Raw genomic sequence first — 19,342 nt, 5'->3', positions numbered from 1 at the left:
CCCTTTTTTGTAATTATTTTATCTCTTTCTTGTTTTTGCCAGGTCTACTCTTGAAATTAGGGATCATGTTTTATAGGCACTCCTGAGGGCATATAAATTTGACCTAATGTAAATTATTCCATAAAGTATGTAATAAAAATTTTCCCATATGACCCATCAAAATAGTACCACAAAGCAGACACCAGCTACCCCAAGAAGGTTGTCCCCTCTCAGTCTCCTGTTTTTTTCTTGTTGGTATGGTGTCCTGTCAGCTTCTCACTCACAACCCTGAGAGAGGCAGGGGTAAGAAGAAAGATTCTAAATCCAATGGCAACAGATAGTGCCATAATTACCTTCTCTCCCCTTTTCCCTCAGATTTTGTGACTAAAAGGGACCTGTCACTATAAGGGCAAAGAAGGCAGGCCCCAGAATTCTTTAGTTTGGGAGATGCTTTCTCCTGAACCTTCCAGTGAGTCTTAGTGTTATATGTGTACCTAAGTTTTTGTGTGTTTAACCAGGAATTTTACAGGACTATATCATTTGAGTTGCCTACGAAGTTTCTGAATTGACAAATTATATAAACTTTGGTGAGGCTCTTTTTTAATAACCCACCACAGCAACATACCCCACAACATAATGGATATAGAATCAACACTTAATTTGTTTTGTTGATTTCCAAATGCTTTTGTTTGTTTCTTTCCACTCACTATCCCTTCATTTTACCCCTTTTTTTTTTTTTTTTAGAGAGAATGAGAGAGAGAGAGAGAGCATGAGATGGGGGAGGGTCAGAGGGAGAAGCAGACCCCCCGCTGAGCAGGGAGCCCGATGCGGGACTAGATCCTGGGACCCCAGGATCATGACCTGAGCCGAAGGCAGTCGCCTAACCAACTGAGCCACCCAGCAGGCGCCCCACCCCTTTCTTTTTTTCAGGCTGTTTTAGATGCTACCCAGTTACTTGTATCCTTTTGCCCTCTGGCTATAAAATTTTTTCTTTCTAGCAATAAAAATGGATTGGTTTACTAGGAAGTCATTTCTTGGCCCAGGCTTAGTTTAAGAAGCCATGTTTGCCATTGTCAGTCTCGGTGTCTCTGGACCCCCAGAATCCAATGCACTGCTTGACATCTGTGTGCTCCTCCACTGGGCCTGCTGTTTTCCGGCCCAACCCTAAGTTGGGCCCTGGAAATGGAAAGGTGTATAAACCTCCGTTTGACTTCAGGTACTTCAGGGCCCCAAACTCAGTGATCATTTTGCTCTTCCCCTTTGCGATAACTCTGAAGGAGGGTAAATACCAAAAAGGCTCATGTCTTTATTCCATAAGGAGCTCATATGCATGAAAATAAAACATAAGCATCTTAAATAGAGCAAAAGCATGATCAGAAAAATTTTCAAAGAACTACGTTTGTTTAACCTTATTAAAAAAACCTCAAACCTTGCTAGGTATCAAAAAAGGAAAATTAAAACTAGTCAAAACAACAAAAACAATTTTTAGTGATTATAGTCACTGAGTGCAAATTGGTAAAAAAATTTCCCTTTGTCCATTTCCAGTGGCAGTGAAAGTTAGTACCTTTAAAAAAGCAATTTGGAAGTTTGTGTCAAGAACCTTAAATGTGTTCATGCCCTTAACCAGCTTTCTCCATTCCAAGAAATGTATCTTAAGGAAACATTCTAAATATAGAAAAAATAACATTGAAAAATTGGAAATGTCCAATTCTAGGAAAATTATTACTCAAAGTGATTCATATGACACAATGAAATTTGCAGTTATTAAAAGAAGATATATGAGGAGTATGCAAAATATAAGAATGGATTATGATAAAATATTAATGAGGGCAGGGGTTGTCTATTTTATGAGGTCAGAGCCTGACTCAATGCCTGGTAAGGTATCTGGGACAAAGTAAGTGCTCAGTAAATATCTGCCTAATACGCACATCTTTACAAACAAAACTATCTGAAAGGAACATATTACAAAAGGTTGACTATGCTTATATTTTAAAGCAACTATGAATAACCTTTTTCATTCTATAGTCAGTATTTTTCTAATCATTTTTAAATAGGCACTACTTTTATAATGAACAAAAAGATGTGAATAATTGCAAAGGCATACATTTGGTGAAAATTCTGAGAGAACAGTTTTTTTTAATTTTAAAAAATTTTTATGAACAGATTTTTTTAAATTGTTATTTATAAATTAAATGAAAATTCAAGCAGACTGCTTTAGAATTTGTCAAGATTTTCAGGTTGATATTTTTAAAAAAGGCAAGACCATTTTTTAAATCCTTAGAAAGCCATTTGGGGGAACTCTACATTAAATAAAAAAATAAGCACTGGTTCAAGTATAGATCACTGGAACAGAAGAAGTAAATAAGAATTAGATGAATTAAGGAGCGCCTGGGTGGCTCAGTCGTTAAGCGTCTGTCTTCGGCTCAGGTCATGATCCCAGGGTCCTGGGATCGAGCCCCGCATCGAGCCCTGCAGGAAGCCTGCTTCTCCCTCTCCCACTCCCCCTGCTTGTGTTCCCTCTCTCACTGTGTCTCTGTCAAATAAATAAATCTAAAAAAAAAAAAAAAGAATTAGATGAATTAATATGTAACAAGTGAAACTTCACCTAAAACACAGAAAAATGAAGACTTACTCAACTAATGATATTGCCATAACTAGTAACTGATATGGAGAAAAGATCAGTTGGAATCCATGCTTTATACCATACATCAATATAAATTACAGATGAATTCAAGAGTTATGTTTTTTAAAAGTCACTCCTTAGAAAAATTAGATAACTTACATACTTAATGTAGATAAAGAGGAGTTATGTTATGCTAAAAACCAACAGGAAAAAAAAAAATCACAGAAGAAAACAAGTATTTGACCAGGTACAAAAACTAAATCCTCAATATGCTTCCTGACATACATACACCTACATGCACCAAACCGAAACAACAAAATAGGGGCACCTCGGTGGCTCAGTCATTAGGCCTTCGGCTTCACTCTGGTCGTGATCCCAGAGTCCTGGGATGGAGACCCTCATCGGGCTCCCTGGTAGGCAGGAGGCCTGCTTCTCCCTCCCCCACTCCCCCTGCTTGTGTTTGCTCTCTCGCTGTCTCTCTCTCTGTCAAATAAATAAATAAAATCTTAAAAAAAAAAAAGAAACAACAAAACAGAAGTTTGTACTATGAATAAGGTTTAATATAATCACATATAATTCTGTATAAGCTTATAAAATTATCAAATCAGCATAGACAGTTAAAGAACATGTCAGAAATTCGAAGTTATTCAACAGTATGTTGCCTTAAAAAAAACAAAAAGCAAACAACAAAAAACCCCACTAAGAAATGTATTAAAGTGAGGTACTACATTCTTGTCCACAAAATTTGCAAATCTAGAAATTCTATGATGCCAAATACCTGTGAGAATATTATGAGAAGAGCACTTTCCTATATTGCTGGTGGCATTGTAAATTGATACAACCTTTTTTGGGAAAGCAATTTGGCAATGTATTTCAAGAGTCGTAAAAATGTTCATACCCTTTAACCTAGTAATTCTACTTCTGGGAATCTATCCTAAGGAAATAATCGAAAATATTAAAAAATGCCATATGCCTGACAATGTTTATCCCAGTGTAATTTATACTATATAAAAATGGAAACCACTCAAACTGTCCAACATAAGGCTATGCTTTAGTAAATTATGGTCCATTCACTCAATGGAATATACATGAATATAAAATAGTGAGTATTATAACTATCATTTTGGACATCATTTCCTTCTCACGGTAATCCTTTTCTATGAGATCAACTCATGTCCTGCTTAGTTAATAAGACTAACAAAAGATGTTGGGCATCATCTTTTTGACTGATGTTTTTACTTAACATTGTGTCACTTAAACTTTTCTGAGATGCTTTACAGTATCTCAAGTGTAAAATCAGGTTAAGTTTATGCTTTATGCTTCAGAAAACAAAATGCACAATATGATTATCTTGAAAATGTATAAAAGAGATTTGGAAAAAATATGCAAACAATCATTTCGGGTTAAGGGCCTGTTTACTTGTGATTCTGGCTACCTTTTTATATTATACAAGTGGTTATCTACTTGAAAGAGATCTAATAGGAAACAATATGCTTTAATGTGGGGCTGCAAAGAAAGTGGTTTAATTTGACAGAATAAACAAGTTTACATTTTAGTTGAATGTCTTTATAACTAAAGAAGTAAAACAATATATTTAAAATGGGGATATTATCTAAATGTGTTGAGAGTTATACTTCCGTTTTTTCAGGTCCAAATTCTAGAAGTTTGTCATAGTTTATAAAAGATCTCGAAGGTATGCGTAGTAAAATGTCAGAGTGCACATTTTAACTTCTCTGTATTATAATGTCCCAGAATAACTCAGGTAAAGTAAATATCACAGAGTGATATAAGTGGATTTGAAAAAGTGACAAATAATTTTCAGTAAGAATATATACTCAGTGTGTGGTGGAGGTAAATAGCATGACCAATTTGGACTCAGAGATACTAAATAATTTCCCTAAAGTCTTAAAGGTAGCTCTTGACAGAACTGTATACAGAACATTGGAATTTTGTCCCCATTCTACAATACTGTCATATCCACCAAGGCATATAGTCCAGTTTCCCAAATCACCAGCTCTTGTAGAGATGTTAAAAGGAAGTCATCAGAAAGTTCTAACAATGTTTGCTCACCCTTGAGAGCATGAGAATGATCTTCTCTGATACATTGACATAAATTTGGTAATCCTATTAGAATCACTCCTAGTACCCTATATATATTCTAAAATACCACAGTTTCTAAATAAATACTTATTTGTGTGATTATTTCTTTAATATTTTTCTCTCCCTACTAGAATGAGAGCAGGGACTATATCTGGTTTTTATGTCCAAAATAGTGCCTAGCATAAAATATTCAGTAAATAATTCCTGAATGAATGAATGGCCAAGTTCCCTTCACACTTTTAAAGTCAATTGAAGGAAATATTATAGAAAAACAACAACAACAACAACAAGAAACAATCTTTTTACACTGCCTAACCTGATTTTTATAAAAAATAGTATAGGCCGACAATACAGGAGTCCAAAAGTATTTAGATAAATCAAAGAACAATATGACCATACATTCAAATGAATCAAGGGTGTTTGGCATATGACCCTAACCTCTGAAATAGATGTCAGGAGAAAAATGACCACATTTTCTCACCAAACTTCTAATAGAACCATGGTCAGAGAATGAATATTGGCTTATATTTTTTTCTAAAAATACAGTAGGGCAGCAAAAATTGTTTTCCCTGTTTATACAATGTCTACATAGAGGAGATCAAGTTATGTGCTCCATAAAGCTAAATGGTAGCAATGAAGAGTAAAATCAATCAACCTCAGTCAATTTCAGACCCACTGGCAGAGATATTTAAAAGGACTGATGGAAAAATAAAACTGTTAAATATTTGGTTCAACTTTCTCTAGCTCTTAATGAGAACATCGTGGTCTGTGACCCAGAAATCTGGCATCCTGGGGTTTTAGTTCTGATTACATTGCTTCAGCCTTCTGGATGCCAGTTTCCTCATCAGCAAAATGAGAGAGTCCAGAGATTCTTTCCAATTCTGGAATCTGTATGGTTTATGCTATTGTGTAAGTAAGTGCTGTTGAACAAACTGAATAAACTAACAAGGCTGGTAGTGCTTTTTAAAACACTAACAGTGCTTCATGTCAAGACTTATGCCAACAATGATTTAAGGCCATATGTATCCACACAAGTTGATTAACTGCTAAAATGCAATCTGGCTTTTAAAAATTTGAACGTCTTTCTTAAATAAAGGCTACCATAACCAGCCACTCTGCTCCATACCCACCCCCCCACCCCGTTATTTTGGCTAAAAGAATATCTATGCATTCAAACCAGCTACTAAGTTAAGTGGGAAAATATATGCTAGAAATTCTAGTTGTTTGAAGTTTTGTAAAGAAAATAATCAATGTTATTTTTAATAAGGTTGTTTACACCAGGTGAGATGCCCACTTCCTGGTCAGATTAATTCTAAACTTAATTTTTCCTTGCCCCTATTTGTGCCACACACACACAAAAACCCTCACAAAATGGAACTTCGGAAATACAATTATTTGCATAGCTGAGACTTTATTTCCTCATTTAACAAATGTAACAAAGGCCTTTTAAAGGACAAAGCACAGTGTTAGAAGATTATGTGCCAAACAAGATATGATACCATCTCTGCTGTCAGGTTTATAATCTAGCAGGATGGTTTAAGAGGGAGGCTTTCACAGTACAAGAACAGGAGTTTCCCGTCTAAAAAACAATGGCAGGGGGGCGCCTGGGTGGCTCAGTTGGTTAAGTGACTGCCTTCGGCTCAGGTCATGATCCTGGAGTCCAGGGATCGAGTCCCGCATCGGGCTCCCTGCTCGGCAGGGAGTCTGCTTCTCCCTCTGACCCTCCCCCCTCTCATGTGCTCTCTCTCATTCTCTCTCTCAAATAAATAAAATCTTAAAAACAAAACAAAACAAAACAATGGCAGAATTTCATTCACCTATTCTTCATGTAATAAGCAATGCCTTAGAATTGCCTTCAAATACGTTCGAGGAGAAGCTAGAGGACGTAAGAGAGGGATTTATAGGCTTACTCAACAAACAAACACTAAGTACCTATTCAACAAATAAGAAAACTGTATTTTTGAATGTGGATAGGATGTCCTTCAACACACATACATACACACACACGAAGCAGGTGCTGAAGAAGTAGGCATTACTTGAATAGATGGAAAATGAGTTAAATTACATGGTTAAAAAACAGCAGTTGAATTATTTTTTGCATTGCAGCAAGTTATTCTTATTTATTTATCTATTTATTTACTTATTTATTTTAGGTGAACAGAGTTCAGAGTTCAACCTTCCAGCTAAGATATTGGTTTCTTTCACTTACTTCCTGACATTACAACTGTATCCTCAGTGCCTAGCACTGTTTTGAAGCTCAATAAATATCTGGTGAATAATAAGCACTCTGTAATACTTAATCTTTTTTATGCTGTATTTTATATACATTGACTCATTTAATATTCTCAATAGCCTCAATGAGGCAGGCACTATGATTATATATTAATGTTACAGATGAGGAAACTGAGGCACAGAGAGATTAAAGTAACTTGCCCAAGGTCATCTGACTAGTAAACGATGGACCCTGGCTAGGAAACCCATGCTTCTGACCACTATGCTATGCTACTTCTTTTTTTTTTTTTAAGATTTTATTTATTTGACAGAGAGAGAGAGAAGGGCAGGGGGAGAGGGAGAAACAGGCTCTCCGCAGAGCAGAAAGCCCAATGTGGGACTCGATCCCAGGACCCTGAGATCATGACCTGAGCCGAAGGCAGACGCCCAACTGACTGAGCCACCCAGGCGCCCCTATGCGACTTCTAAATAACTGTCCTTCCCAGTGATCAGATGGGAGGGAGGAGAGAAGGAACCAATAAACATCACTGTCCCCACAGTCAGAAGGGTAAGAATTGGGACCCCCAGGACAGGCTGGAGATGTTGATAGTCAGTGAAGAATGGGGAAGTGCTGTGATTTTTGGCATCCCAAGGGGGTGGCTTTTGGACAATCTTTGGATAGTGGGGTTGACAGAGACTGCCCAGTGAGAAAGAGACACTTACGAAGCTCCTATAACAATCAGAAATTATTTGTGTCCTTCTGGGCAATTTTTCTTCAGCCAATCTCTCCTTAGTTCATCCTCCTTCTTCATGCCATTCTCTTCCTTTGTCCTTTTTTCTACTATCCCTTTTAGCCTGTTTTAATGCTGACCTAAATTTTAAATTATTGTATTTAGGAGTGCCTGGGTGGCTCAGGTCATGATCCCAGGGTCCTAGGATCAAGCCCTGCATTGGACTCCCTGCTCAGTGGGGAGTCTGCTTCTCCCTCTGCCCCTCACCCCGCTCGCATTCTCTCTCGCTCTTTCTCAAATAAATAAAAATCTTTAAAAAAATAAATTATTGTATCTATTAAATCAAATGTATATATCATCCCACTCTCTCTCTGCACTTCCATGAAAGGAAAACAACTGAAGTTATTTCAAGATTGTTCTTTTTTAGTGTGGTAAATGCAGATCAATGACTCTTAATAGAAGAAAAGTCTCCCAAAATGGACTAATTCTTAAAAAGTAAGAGATTATGAAAATAAATCTTGGGCACTCCATCAATTCAATTTTAGAAGAGATTGCCAAATCTTAAATACAAAGCATTTCATGTTGAAATTTAACATTTTCTTTTAAATTAAAAAATATTTCCAAATTTAGATTTAAGAACATTTTAACATTAATTAGACTCTTCATTTAAAATAAGAGAGTTCACTTGTGCCTAATGTCAGCAAAGGGATTGCTTTTAGAACACTGAAGTTTTTCAGTTTCTGAAAAAAAAACACTAAAACTGATAAATTACATTTGTGCATTTAATCATGTGCATGTATAAAAATAATAGTGAGTCATTAACAGGAGTTGTCTAGAGAAAATTCTCACCATTACCAGGCAATTTGGTACAAACAGTGTCTGGATTAATGATTTAACCTGAACATACTTAGTCTAATTAGCAAAACAGTGCAAATATACATACACATATGTATTGTGCATGTGCACACAGATAGTCAATTTGCCACAAGAGCAAGCACTTGTTTGTTAAAGACTAAACATAAGGATCAACATTGCAGCATTCACAACCACATAACTTGATAACCACATAACTTAGGTGCTGCAGATATGGAATAAGTAAACACCGATATCAGGGACCGACATCAGGAGTATATGCCCAGGCTCTATATTGCCTAAGCTAAGTAGCTACAATGTGTTTTAGTGTGGTATGTGCGATATAATATCCAAACAAAAGAGATCCCATTTTAAAGAGATTGATTTGGGGTGAGGGAAGGTGATGTGATATTTATCTCTGTACAGCTTCTTAAAACTGATTTACTGCAGTGGCTTGTGGAAGTAACAGATGTTTATTTGAATGAATATTCATTCGCTGACATCAAATCCCAGTAGATGACACTTTCCTCTTAAGAGGTCATATTTTCCTCTTACGGAGTGTTTGCCATTGCGGTTGCCAATTGTCTATTTAGAAGACATAACACTAAGGAGCTATGTAAAGTGGCGTATTGATGTATAATGATGTAGAGTCTGAACCAAAGGTAAATATGCTAATTAGAAACAGCGATAACACCAGATATAAACATCATAGTGACTTACCTTATCCTTCTCGACAACATCATGATAGCTTCTAATCAACCAATCATGAATTTTCTTTTAAATTACCTCATTAGTACACTGCTTGAGTTCTAAAAACATTTATTTAAGAAAGAACATTACCATGAAGTGAGGTGACTTTAAATCACCATAGAAACCAAATAAAGAACTTTATTGTGAAGAAGCTTTAAAAAAATTATAAAATTCTGTATCAGTGGGAATTATTATTATTTGGGGCCTACCCCAAATCACTACCACTTGCTATACAAAATCTTGCCTTCCCCTATGTGTGTTTTTAGAGAAAACAGCAATATCAGAAGGACAGATAGCCTATTACAATTGTTTGTTTCATAAATTCATGCATTGGGGCCAATTTATCATACCTAAAGTTACTTTGGCCCTGCAAAAGATTATTTTGGCAGAAGTTTTATTAGTGTGTCAAATTGCCTTTTAAGGAAATTGGCTGTGATTTCTGCCCAAGATGGTACGTTATAATTTTAAATCTTATTACTATACACTCCCGCTCCTCTCCCCCAAGACAGTAGTACCATTGAATTTCTTGGTGCTATAATCCAAACACAAATTTGTTACAAAATTCCAGGAGCAAATAAGATAATTTTAGGAGCAGAGTTACAATGAGATAATGATCTGGTTATATTTCTTGGTCCATGACCTGCCTACAGTATTTAGCAACATAACTAAATCTCAATTGTCTATGGTGTTAGGAACAGATGTAATATATATGTCAAAATCTGTAACTAATTCAAAAGCATCACTATTAAGCCATTAGAATCAGCCTTTTTTCGTACACTCACAGATGTGTCTTCTATTATCTAACCCTTTTATTAGTGGTTCTTAACTTAGGCTGCACATTAGAATCATCTTTGGTGGTTGGGAAGCTGTTAAAAATCCTGATGCACAGGTCACACTCCCAATTACTGAAATCATAAGCTCCAGGGGTGAGACCCAGACATTAGTAGTTTTTTAAAGTTCCCCCAGGTGATTCCAATATACGGTCAAGGTGGAGAACTCCTTCGTGGTAAGGATGCTGAGAATTGGTGAGGTGGAGAAACAATAAGAAAAGGTCTACCTGCTAAATTAGAGAGTAAATGTCAGTGATTGTTCAAATAGCTGTACGCCAATGATATGTAGAAAGAGATTATCAGGCTATTTTTTTTTTCAGATTTCTTTGAAAATCATAACTTCAGTTCTGTTTATTACATGAAAGGGTAAATTTCTAGAGATTAGAAGTATTCACCTATTTATTAAGATTGAAGTACAGCACTGATATCAGTTTTCCCTATATTTCAATATCTAGTAATTATTTCTAATTTGTGGAGTTCTTTTTCAAAGAAGTGGTTTTGAATAGGTGCTTAGCAAAAATATTCTATCAATTAAAAAACCTTTACAATATACATACTATTGTGTAAGTCATAAAATAGAATGAATATTTTCCAAACGGTACTTGGAGGTAGCAGGGATGTCCCTGGGAAGTGGATTTTAGCCATTTTCGGTTTAGGGAAAAAACAATAAATCTGTATTTTGTTATGTTACTCCTTGAATCTTGCTCATTTTCCTAAAGTATGTTTTCCTGAGTTATCTTAAAAGCATTATCCTGTAAGAAAGATGAATTACTGTAGAGACAGAAAAATTCTCCCAACTTTAATGTAATTTCAGTAAGTTGGAAGCAGTGATTTATTTGTTTAGAAACAATCAATATAATTAATATCAAAGACAGAATAGTACAGTGATTGGATTCAAATAAGCCAGGGTTCAAAACCCAGCTCTGCCGTCCTGGCCATGTTTCCTGGAACATATCATTTACCTAGTCCAAGACTCACTGTTTTTCAGCTATAAAAGGGGTATATTTGTATCTTCTGTGCAAGGTTGTTAGTTGTGAGAGATTAAATGGGGAAATATTGACAGAGCCCTTAGCATAGTACCTGGCACATAATAAGCCCTAAAGAAATAGTAGTTATTTTTTAATTACTCAAGCAGGGTTTTTGAAGGCCTATTTTTCCCCTGAGTAATATATATACTATTTTTTGTAACTGCCCACCACACACTTGACATTCTGAAGGTTACAGGAAATCTTTGCATATTCTTAAATTTAGGTGCAGAGTGGCAGGGAAAATGTGAGTTGCTGCATGGGTGCATTCAGGGCTATGTGAATCGAGTGCATAACTCACCACGCTCATTCACAAACTGAGGTCCTGGGTCTGTGACCAAACAGGAAACGTGCAACATATGTCTCAGTGAAGGTGAAATCACCTCCCATCACCGACTATCTCAGGGACTACTGAAGAGTGGGAATCAAGAATGTTAAATCATCATGTTATAAGGACCTCCTGATTCTATAAATATTGCATTTCATTGATTCCAACGTGCACATTTGAACATCTCTGAAATCAAAATGTACCGTCCAATCAATGATGTCTTAAATCACTCTCAGCCAGGAAGCACTTCTGACGGGGTTGGCATTGCCCGTGACTGCGTGAGCTGGGCCATAGCTCTTTATGTTGTTGCAATGCGTAATAAATACCCAAGGCCAAGTAAGTTTAAGAAAATTCTTTAAATAATTATAAAATAAAAATTCTAAGTGATAAAAAATAGTGTCACAGTTTAACTGGCAGTGCTTTTTCTTCCTTAATGGCACATAAAATAATAATGCTTCTTAGAATCTAAACTTTAATTTGATATATTTTGTGTAATACTTTGCAATGGTTTTTGCAAAACAATTTGCCAAATATGCTTCAAAACCTTTACAATATGCATATATCCAGCAATGCCAAAGCTTATAATTCATTCTAAGGAAATAATCAAAATTAAATCACATTAATACTTCTCTCTCCATTGCTGTTTAGACTAAGTTTGTTAATGTGATAGACAAAATAATGTCCCCAACCCCCACAAAAAAAAAAAAAAAATAGAAGTCCATACCCTAATCTTTGGAACCTATGAATATGTAAGGTCACATGGCAAAGGAAAATTAAGGTTGCAGGTGAATTAAGGTAGCTAATCAGTGGATCTTAAAGTAGGGAAATTATCCTGGATTATCTAGGTGGGCCCAATGTAATTACAAGGATCATTAGAAGTGAAAGAGCAAGGCAGAAGAAAAGGCTCTGACAAGGAAATGTAAAGAAGGAGGAGCTTGTAGTGACATGACGTGGTATGAGACTCGATCCACTGTTAGTGACTTTGAGGATGGAGGAAAGAGCTACAAACCAAGGAATGCAGGAGACCTCTGGAAGTCAGGCAAAAGCAAAGGCGAGGGGATGCTTTCTCTCCTAGAGCCTCTAGAGGAGGATGCTCCCCTCACAACACCTTGATGTTGATGCCCAGCGAGAGCCAGATCAGACTTCTAACCTACAGAACAGCAAGATAATAAATGTTTGTTGGTGAGAGCCACTAAGTTTGTGGCAATTTATTACATCAGCAGTAAGTAACTAATAACATTGATAAGGTAGAAAAATTTTTATGATTGATTATCTGCATTAGGTAAATAGTTCCTAGACTTGTAAATTTAATAGGCCAGTAAAAGCTCCAAAAAATGTTAGGGCCAATTGCCAGTTTTTAATTTTCCTGCCTTATTCTAAACTTACTGTTTAGAATTATATCATAACATCAGCATATTATAACACAGCTTTAAAAAGAAATAATAAGATAAATAAAACATATAGGAGCAAATATTTAAATAAATTTAATTTAGAAAAAACATTATTTTCCTCACTTCATCCAAGAACCAATAAAAATATTCCTATATCAGTGCTACTCTATGATCAAACATTTGGGAAACTGTATTAGCTGCATTTTGTTGATTTTAGTGTGAGGATTTTAGAGTCCTCTAAAAAGGGGGAGATTGGCATCACAACAAACAACAAAATCCTATTCATGAGGGCTCCACCCTCATGACCTAATCACCTCTCAAAGATCCTACCTCCTGGTAACATCATACTAGGGATCAGGATTTCAATATATGAATTATAAAATATGTATGAAAATAACCCAATTAAAAAATGGAGAAAGGATGTGAATAGACATGTCTTAAAAGAAGACATGCAAATGGCCAACAGGTACATGAAAAGATGCCCAACATTCCTCCTCATCAGGGAAATGCCAGTCAAAACCACAATGAGATATCACCTCACACCTGTTAGAATGGCAATTACCAAAAGACAAAGGATAAGTGTGTGAGGTTGTGAAGACAAGAGAAACTTTGTATATGTTGGTGGGAATATAAATTAGTACGGCCATTGTGGAAAACAATATGGAGGTTCCTCAAAAAATTAAAAACAGAACTATGTACCATACGTTCCAGCAAACCCACTTCACGGTATATATCCAAAAGAAATGAAATCTGGATCTCAAAGAGAATAAAGGGGTAAAGATAAACGTAAATTAAAGGTGTCTACCACATCTTCAGCTCTCTCACAGTGTCAACAATTGAGAAAATCTAATAACACTTTCATATTTAAAATAATGCAATATGCAATAAAGAAATAATCTCCACATTTATTCAGAGTGAGAAATCTGCACATTTCTTAGCAATACCAAGCATCTGAGGTCCCAGGAGCAAATGGGGATCTTGAGAAATCCTAAGATTTTTAGATCCCATGGCAGAAGGCATGTGTTTGGTTCCTTGACCTTGTTTTTTTAGTGTTTTCACAATCCTCTTTCTTTTTCCCCTGTCCCTATCTCAAACAGATAAAAACCCACATCTCTCCTTTGTGGTCATATGAAAAACTAAAGCAATAACCATGAGAAAATATCAGAATATTGATAATTCTATAGCCCAAAATATCCCACAAATTTTCAGAAAGTTGTCACAGAACAATTTTTACTACTACTGTTACTACTACTACTGACACAAGTAATAATACTCATAGCATTAAGAATAAGCATTGAGACACAAGTAATAATACTCATAGCATTAAGAATAATATTTGGGGGTGCCTAGGTGGTGCCGTTGGTTAAGCATCGAGATCCTTGGTTTCGGCTTCAGTCGTGATCTCAGGGTAGTGAGATCTAGCCCTGCATCGGTCTCCGTACTCAGCGCAGAGTCTGCTTGGGATTCTCTCTCCCTCTCCCTGCCCCTCCCACCTGTGTTCTCTCTCTCTCTAAAATAAATAAATCTTTAAAAAAATAATATTTGGAGTTGCTACTATTTTTAAATTGAGCACATACAGTGTGCTAGAGACTTGACCTGTATTTTCTCATTTTTTTCTCAATATAAATGTACAAGGCTTATCACCATTTCACAGAGAGACAAACCGAGATGAAAAGATTTTAAGTAACTAACCTGCAGTCACACAGTAAGTGCCCAAGCCTACACTTGAAACCAGGCAGCCCTCACAACATTCCGCACTTTTTAAGCATTAAACTTAACTGCCTCTTAGTCTTACGAACTTACCAAATGGAACTTCTGAATGCACATTGCATTGGTAACCATTTTTGTGGTTGCTAATACTATAACTTACTGAAAAGTCTTTGAAATTGTTTTTAAACCCTGTACTGATCTGATGTAAAAAAGTAACATTCTCAGATTAAAATTAATCAGATACTTTGAAAATCTACCTCAAAAAGCACTTTCCTTAAATATTTGACAGTTTGATAACCCTACACATTTTCTCTTGAGTCATAATTGAGATCCACGGTTTTAACTAATGTCAATCTACTGGTGAAACCCAAGTCTTTAACCCTAAGACCAGCTTCTCTTCCTAGTTCCATTCTCTGTATACATTGTATTGGGACTTTTCTAAGAAGATATTCCATAATCATCTAAAAAATAAATGTCTAAAAACTATTTTCCCCAGTAACACTCTTCTATATAAATCACCTCCCTGTCTCTTAGCACACTAGTTTTCCCTTCTATTCCTTTTACCACAATTTGTAATTCAATAATTTGTTTGCTCATACATTTTTCTCCATCACTAAAGTGCTAGTTCCAAGAGGCAGGAAGTTCATTTTGTTCACACCATATTCCCAGTATGTAGAACAGTGTGTGATTTATAGTTGAAACAAACAAAAATCATTTGGTACGAGTAAATGATACCTGTATCTCCTGTGTTCAGTGACTTGGTAAATAACAAGACCATCCACATTCACACGGTCCAAGCCAGAAAATGTAAAGTTAACACAGACTTGCTCTTCTTCATTTCCACTCCAGCGACAGTTCATGTCTTTTATTTTTTTTCTTCGAATAACTGTGATTGCCTCTTTATTGGACTCCTTTCTACTGCTTTTATTTTCAAATGGTTTTTCACACTCGTATCAGAGTGGTCTTTCTAAAGCAATATTTGTCAACTTCTCCAACCTATGCCTTCTAAAATGTTTCTCCCTTTACCTTCAGTGCAGTCCCACAGAGATATTATCAAACTTTACTTTCTGCTGTTCATATCACAAAAACAGGAGATACATATTCATATGCTTTTAAAAAGCAAATCCCCTGGGGCACCTAAGTAGTTCAGTCAGTTAAGCGACTGACTCTTGATTTAGGTTCGGATCATGATCTCAGGGTCCTGAGATCAAGCCCAGTGCTGGGCATGGAGCCTGCTTAAGATTCTAAGATTCTGTCTCCCTCTCCCTCTGCCCCTCCCTTCCCCACTCGAGCACATGTGTGTGTGTGTGTGTGTGCACTCTCTCTCTCTCTTTCTCTCTCTCTCCCAAATCCCCCAAGATTTGGGCTTGGCTCTCCATAGCCCCTCACATTTTGAGAACTAATATTGTTAACATAAACTTACTTGAAATTCTTTAATGGTTCTACATCATCTAGCATTGATTTTTAAATTCATGATTTTCGTAACATTGGTAGTTTTACTTAAGCTGGGACCCATTTTGTCATGGATTTCATGACTATTTTTACATTTGTATTTTCACTTTCATGATGATCTAAGACAATTTTTTTTAAAGATTTTATTTATTTATTCATGAGAGACAGACAGACAAGAGAGAGAGAGAGAGAGAGAGAAAGAGAGGGAGGCAGAGGGAGAAGCAGGCTCCCCAAAGGGCAGGGAACCTGATGCGGGACTCGATCCCAGGACCCTGGGATCACGACCTGAGCTGAAGGCAGACGCTTAACCATCTGAGCCACCCAGGCGCCCCAGATCTAAGACAATTTAAACAAGTGTACTCTGGAGGATCTCAATGACTCCCTTGTGCAATGTCCTTGTCTATTTTTATGTTTACGATAAAATGTATGAAAAATAGTGTAACTAATTGTGTTGTGGGCTAATGATGAAAAAAATAAAGATGTGTATCAGAGATTACAAATTGTCTACCAAACTGTCAATAATCAGTTGTTCCCATTTCCTCAGTGACAGAATCACAAAGCAGCCTCTAAGAAAGTCTATGTTTTCTAGCATCTCTTGCAGCTAGGTGTGACCACAGGCTATAATCGAAGGTGGTATGTACAACCTCTGGGGAGTGTCCTTAAAGAGAGAAAGCATGTCCTTTTCCTTCACTTTTCTATATTCTTCTGTGTAGAATATATGCCCATGCCTGAAGCTGGAGTACCTTTCTTAGTTGATGAGTTATTTGGGGCCATATAGGGCCAAGTAACATGATAGTGCAAAAGAAGCCCAGGTCTCTGACACCGTGGAGACTATACCAACATGTGGTGCCTTCCCAGACATATATAAGAGAGTAATAAATAACAAGACCATAATAAACACCTATCCTGTTTAAATTAAGTGTTTGGGTTTTGGTCACTCGTAAGTGAACTTATCCTCATGAGTACATAGATTCAATACTCAAAACATTCTTAAGCAAAGGTCAAATGACGTCAAAGTGGGCTGTATAAATTAGAATTCATAGTAGTTCAAATAGGAAAAAGTGTGGGAGGAACAGCATCATTACATGATGCATAATCATATTGACGTGCTAAACTTGAAGGATCTAGTGCTGCAACAGGAGGAAGAGTCATAGTCACTGATGAAGCACCAATTTAGCTCAACAAACAACTCCATCCCACAATGGAAATGGGTTATTAGATTTAAATTTTATTGGTCTCACAGTTTTTTGTTTATATTTCATTTGGAAATACTGGTGGTCAGTTCCAGTTTGTTTTTCCTATAAAAACTGCCCCTATGTTACATTAATTTTAGAAACATTGACCAGGAGAGCTTACTAGAATGTTTAATTCTCAGTTTCCAGAATCTGATTAAATGGGTCTCAGGGGGAATGTGAGAATCTATAACTTTCATGAGTGTTCCAGGTGATTCTAATGTAGCTAGTCTGCTGGGAACAAATTGGTTTACCTTAATTCTTAGATTGTTTCACAAATCCTTTTAATATCTGCTCCTGCCAACCCCTCTAGCTTCTTGTCTCACCATCACCACACACCTTTTTCCTTATAGCTACAGTAAACAACCTGAAGTGCCCTTAAGGTTGTAAACTCTGTTTCTACTCTGTGCTGTGACACACATCTTTCTTCTGCTTGAAATACTTCCTTCATGCTTTCTTTTAATTGACTAAATCCTATTTATCATTCAAAATCAATTACGACTTTTTTTTAAGATTTATTTTTTTTAGAGAGAGAGATCGAGCATGTGCATGCACATGTTAGGGGAAGGGCAGTGGGAGAGAATTTTCAAGCAATCTCCCTGCTGAGTGTGGAGCCCAATGCAGGGCTCGATCTCACGACATATGAGATCATGACCCATGAGAGCATGACCTGAGCCAAACCAAGAGTTGGACGATAAACCAACTGAGCCACCTAGGTGCCCCAGTCATGACTTCTTAAAGGAAGCTTTCTCTCATCCCCCTAATGCCCCTCCCTCGGTGCTAATAGCATCCAGGACCAACTGCTATTTCTGTCGATCATCACTCTGCATTATGATTGCCATTGGTTTGCTATCCTATTAAACCTTAAGTTTCTAGAGGGCAAGATTAATAATATTTCACTTGGTATGCCTAGTATAATGCCTAGTATAATGCCTAGTATTATAACAGGGATTCAACAGATGCTTTCTAACTAAATTAATGATAAATGGAATGAATGCAGGAGTGAACAAGTCATATATTCCAAACATACGGAGGTTTTTGACATTTTAAGATTTCACCAAGATCTTTGAAATAAATTTATCCACATAACACAACAGGGCATTGTAATCTACTAAGGTTAATTATGGAAATCACTGAAAATTAGACTACATAATGATGTATTTATCCACAGAAGACCAAATTTAATATAGTCAGCAGCCCCATTCCCAATACCCAAAACTTGACTGGGCAAATTTCAAGACAGAAAGAAAACTGATTACTACATAGTGTACAATGTTATGCTGTATTAGTTATTATTGCTATGTAACAAATAACCCCAAACCCAGTGGCTGGAAATAGCAAACATTTACCACTTCAAGCAGTTTCTGTGGATCAGGAATCGGGAAGTAGCTTAGCTGAATGGTTCTGGCTCAAGTTCACTCCTAAGGTTGCAATCCAGTTGTCAGCCAGGGCAGTAGTCTCATCTGAAGGAGTATCCACTTCGAAGCTCATTCATGTGGCTCTTGGTAGGCCTCTGAAGATCCAGTTCCAAGGTCACTCCCATGTACCTTTTCACAGGACAGTCTCACATTATGGCAGTTGGCATCCCCAAGGTGATTCAAGAGAGAACAAGACTCAAGAGAGAATGAGAGAGTGAGCAAGAATACCCAAGACAGGAGCCACAGTCTTTTTATAATCTAATATCAAAAGGGGTATAACTTTTGTTATACTGTGTTTGTTAGAAGTGAGTCACCAAGTCCAGTGCACATTCAAAGGGAGGTGATATACAGGGTATGAATATCAGGAGGTGGGGATCACTGGCGGCCATCTTACAGGCTGCCAACCAATACATATTCTCTATATTTCAGATATATTTTAAGCAGAACAAAATAGCAGCATCACAGGTTAAAACGTGCAAAAATTTAAGTGGTGAAAATAAATAGCAAAGAGGAAAGTCCTTAAAATAATGTTTAAACTGTTTCTTCCAGTTTTATTGTGATATAAGTGACAAATAACATTGTGTAAGTTTAAAGTGTACAACATAATGATTTGATATATGTATACATGCAAAATGATCACCACAATAAGATTAGTTAACAACCATCGCCTCATATAGTTACGTTTCTTTTCCCTTGTGATGAGATCGACT

The sequence above is a fragment of the Mirounga angustirostris genome, unplaced genomic scaffold (genome assembly GCF_029215605.1).
Source record: "Mirounga angustirostris isolate CCGP_5_RB_7025 unplaced genomic scaffold, mMirAng1.0.hap1 SCAF_3, whole genome shotgun sequence".
Taxonomy (NCBI): Eukaryota; Metazoa; Chordata; class Mammalia; order Carnivora; family Phocidae; genus Mirounga; species Mirounga angustirostris.
The sequence above is the reverse complement of the archived record's forward strand: the minus strand, read 5'-3'. Positions refer to the sequence as shown.